This window comes from Cricetulus griseus, chromosome 2, assembly GCF_003668045.3.
Source record: "Cricetulus griseus strain 17A/GY chromosome 2, alternate assembly CriGri-PICRH-1.0, whole genome shotgun sequence".
Lineage (NCBI taxonomy): Eukaryota > Metazoa > Chordata > Mammalia > Rodentia > Cricetidae > Cricetulus > Cricetulus griseus.
Genome location: NC_048595.1, coordinates 208,329,254 through 208,334,195, shown reverse-complemented (window position 1 = coordinate 208,334,195; position 4,942 = coordinate 208,329,254). Strand labels below are relative to the sequence as shown.

Here is a 4,942-nt window from a genome sequence, read left to right as displayed (position 1 = left end):
TCAGGAAATTCTGGGTCTTCCTCTTCCCATCAGAATCCGAAAGCCCCAGAGTTCTTGCCAACAAAATTCCCTAGAGTGCAAGAACTAGGCTTGGGAAAAAACAAACAAACAAAAACACAAAAACCACTTTTCCAAGCAGGGGTAACCAGGATACAAGCCATATAATGACCAAAGGAGAAGATGAAGAGTGCCCGGCTAAAGTCTTGCTCAGCAGTGAATGATCCAGAACCCAGAAAGTGTGGCTTTCCTGAAAACATAAATGTCTTCATCTGTGCCCTTGTTGAGCTGCTTTACCATATTCCTCTCTAAGAGCAGCGTTTGCTACTCGCCTATCATACAGGCATGGTTGAAGAACTTCTGGTGGTAGTAGCACACATCAATATTGTACCTGGATGGGAGGAACTCATAAATATCTACCTGGTCACACAGTGTCATCATCTTGATGATACACAGCATGCCGGAGGGTGGGGGTTTTGGCTGAATCCCCCCGGAGCAATTTCCTGAATGATGTCTCACAAATCCCACGGCATCTGGGGCCTGAGGATATAAAATGGCTGGTTAGGGTAGAGCTTGCTATAACTCTTATACAGTTTGAAGAAATTGTAGTCTTGTTTGTGGTACCAATGTGGGATATCTGCATGGTACAAGGATGGGTCCCACACAATTAGGATTCCTTCATTGCACAAGCTGTCCTTAAGGAACTGCTTTTCTGTGGTTATTAAGTGAGAATTCATAAGGCAAATGGGAGTTTTCACACCCACATCCTGTTGGAAGTTGGCTACTGGTGCCCCATTAAACCTCAGGACTGCATCATGATTATCAGTCTATCTGCCCAGCTGAGAGGATTTCAGAGATCCTATGGAGGAGACGACGTCACACCTGTGCCACGGCCTAGCCTTGGTCCTAATGTACTCCTTAGGCAGGTAACATGCCTATTCAGTAGTGTTAAAGGGAAAATATGTGGCCTCTATCATGGATACTTTCACACAATCTCCAAGGCGGCAGTGCAGGGCCTCAGCACTGAACTTGACTCCTGGCCCTGGCCCCTTGTAGGACACTTTATACTTGTACATGTTCAGATAGTTCTTCAAGATCTTTTTTCAGCCTGGGGTTGTAGTTTTGGGATGAAGAGTTCTTGACCCACACCTGGTAGGAGGCCTGTGGTTTGACCTTGACTGTGACCCTGGGATGATTGAGGACTTGTCTGGCCTTCTTAGAGTCTTGTTTGCTGCTTACAGACATAGACTGGGAACCAGACCCCATGGCCAGCTTCTCCAGGCTCTTGGTCACCTGAAATTCCTTGGCTTGCAATTTAAGAGCCTCATAGCTCCCTTTCTTCCACACACAGATGACTGCAAACAGTAGAAAGGCCAGGATGAAGTAGCTGATTTTTTTTCTTCAAGTGGGTGTGAATAATAATGAAAGGGCAGGAGAGCCATGGTTGCCTGCAGGAACCAAGCCTCTGGGGCTACAGCCCCTCCAGGTCCCCAGGAACTGTGGTACTATTCTCCATGGGAAAGAGGTTTACTTGATTAGGTCGGGATGAAAAGTGGGTACCAAGTATTTGGGAGAGGCTCCAGGAGGTCAGTTCATTTCAGTTGACTTCCATAGCACTGACTGCTTTTCTGTGGGCAGCTGGCTCCTGAGTTTGGCACAGTTGGCTCTACCCCTACTTGCAGGGCTCTCAGCCAGGAAGGCGGCAGCCACTCTGCCCACTGTGCTTTCGCGGGCCAGCAACCCTATTCCCTTTGTTAGGGTACCACAGGGTCAGGGAGGTTCCCCAGCCCAGCCTGGTCCTAGACTCCACACCCCCAGGTGCCTTCAGACCTCATCGGCCTGGGGAAGATGAGAGTCCAGGACTCAAGCTCCAAGTGAGTAACCTGAGAATGGGACCAGAGGGGAACAGTAAGGGACTGGGGGGTGTAGGTGCAGGGCCTTGTGGTGGTATCTTGCTTGGACAAATAAAGCCTGTCTGAGGGTCAGAGAATGGAGCTTACCTCTAGCTAACCATAGAGGTCTGGAGCTCTGTGCAGACAGATAGGAAGTGAGGTAGCTGGGCAGAAACAGGATATATGCAGGGACAAAAAAGGAAATCGATTTCATGTCTGCTGAGATGATAAGGAGGTAAGGTGTACTGTGGCTTGCTCCTTCTCTCTGATCTCTCAGCATTTCCCTCTATATCTGACTCTGGCTTTTTATTATCTAGACAAACTAGGGACTCCATTTACAAACAATTATTCGGGACAATTTTGAATGATTGTCACAATTTCCCTTGACTGGTAAATATTTGACCAATTGTTTTACACGACAGTGTTTTTATGGAGTAAAGTCACAATGCTCTCTCCAGATCTTGGGACTGATGTAAAGTAGGAAATATATACTTCTGCTCTACAGAAAATAAATGTAGAGATTACTCTCATAGAAAACAATTGTGCATAGGATTGTATTAGGGCTTCCACTCTTTAGTTGATAGTCACTGCTATATGTGTGTGTATAAACGACAATAGATTTAACTAATTTCTTTTCATTCTAACCTCAATATTACTTGCTATCTTATGGGCATAAGTGTATGTTACAGACACATTTATTTTCATATGTCTGTCTCATACACATGGTAAAGTGTATTCTAATCTTCAAAACATGTAAGTTTCAATAAAGTGCCCTAAAGCCTATGATAGTATTTAGATGTTTTTCAGGGTAGTGGGAATAAGGGGGAGTGGGTAAGAGGAGTAATGGTGACTGACAGAGAGGGAGAGAAAGAGAGAGACAGTAGAGGGAGGAAAGGGAGGGAGGAGAGGAAGTGAGTATTCCATAAGGATTAGAATATTTTTACATGTTCAGAGAGAGGGTAGGACCAACTCCGAGAAGAAGAAATGACACAACAAACTCATATTTAGAAGGAATTCTGAACAAAGACTTCTAATTATTTTCATACTTTTGGAAATATGTTATGAAATGATAAGAAGCCCTAGCAAAAGGGAAAGTTGTATTTAATGGCTCCAAAGCATGGTACTTGCTCAATTATAAAATACAATTTCCTGATATAAAATGGGTATGAGAAATGCTTATAAGAATTGAACTAAAGATTTCAAGTTTATGCAAAAATGAAGTAAAACCACTTTGATGCCTCAGCATAGTGCAAAAGTATGTCTAAGCATGAACATATAGGGTAATGCTAAGCCTGAAACCACCTCTAATAGAATCCTTTATTCTGATGATACTGTGATACAGACATTTAACAGAGTAGGGCTGAAGACCAATCCTTCATTGCCTTTCTCTGCTGTAGCTAAGGTATTTCCATGACTATCTGGGTAGTTATTTTTCTTGACAACCATAAGATGAGTTTTTTAAATATAATTTTATGAATATCATGTTATAACAATAAGTTGGTAACTCCAGGATTCCAAGTGGATATGTTGTAGCCCTGTCATGTGCAAATAAGTTCTGCAAAATTTCTGATGAAATGTTGGTTCTTTTCATTTCCCAGGAAGTTTCACATCTATAATATCTGAACAGAAAAAAGCTAGATGCTAATGATATTCTTATAATAACAATGGCTGTGAACTAGCACTCAGGCTGTATTCATGAAGGTAACAAAAAATGTAATTTCTTCTTCAATAAAGGGGACTAAAGTCACACTTTACAAACACTAGGCAAGAGCAGTACCATGGGCTATAGCCTTTGTCTTCCTTTTTAATCTCTTTGGGTTTGTTTGTTTTGAGACAGGATCTGACTAAGTTGCCCAGGCTTGCCTTTGTCCCACAGAGTGCTATATCTTACTCTCATTCCTTTGCTTTTACCACTTACATTACTTTTTTGTCTCATTTTTGTGATAAAATACTGTGACTAAAGCAACGTCAGGAAGGAATGCTTTTGGGGGTCTCAAATTTCCTGGGTACATTCTCTCAAGGTGGGAAAGTCATAGCTGCAGGGGACTCAGGAAGTTGGTCACATTTTATCTGCAGTAAAGAGGCAGGGGGTTGTGAAGCCTCAAACTTTGCCAGCTTCCTTTCCTTGGAATCAGTCCACATACTCACAGAATGAGGCTGCTCATGTTGATCATGGGTCTTCACAACTTGACTAACTTGGTGAGGATAATCCTTCAGAGCATACTCAGAAGCTTGCCTTCCAGGTGAGTCTAGATACTATAATGTTGATGACATTATCTATTTCACCATTGTTAGAAAATTACTACAGTTCTTGTCTTTTATTAGGAAATATCTCAAGAATATTACATAATTGCTTGGCTTTTGATACAATTGTCAAAGGTGAATGGACTAACACTCCAGGGTCTCCAAATGGTCCATCTTCTCTCTGAGAATGTGCTGTGTAGCAAGTTTGGCATCTGAGGGTATGAAGGGCTCAAGACACGGTTCTTCTTTCATGAGAAGATGCAGAACCGACTATGACAGAGGCTGCAAAAGCACAGAGAAACCAGCAGCATTCCTCTGAGGTTCTACTTATTAGTGCATCATTTATTAAAATGGATATGATGTGGAGATAGGAATAAAACCACTGTGATTGTTCTGAGAAGAAAACAAAGAGAAATGAAAACAAACTTTAACTCTGTATTAGCTAAAACAATAATTGATAGGATTAGTGGCAGATTCCTTACAATATCAACTTCCCCACAAATCAAGAGCGTCTTCTCCCAAATCAGGATCACCTTAGGGAAAAGTCTTATATGAGTTCGAGACCAGCCTGGTCTACAAGAGCTAGTTCCAGGACAGCCTCCAAAGCCACAGAGAAACCCTGTCTCAATTAAAAAAAAATTATACTTCAACAGTAATAAGAAATTTCCATATTCACAATGCAACCAAAATATAAAATATATAAATTATTTTCTAATTTAACAACTTTCCAATAGCTGTGTATGTTGTTGTTGCTGTCATGATTCCAAAAGTATATGTATGTTCCAATTTTTCTAGTGTGTAATGTTCTC

At 41.7% G+C, this 4,942-nt stretch overlaps 1 pseudogene; it reads right to left on the bottom strand.

Moving 5' to 3' along the window:
- Window positions 1-207: 207 nt before the first annotated feature.
- LOC100772277 lies at window positions 208-4,054 on the bottom strand (annotated as a pseudogene).
- Window positions 4,055-4,942: the final 888 nt, after the last annotated feature.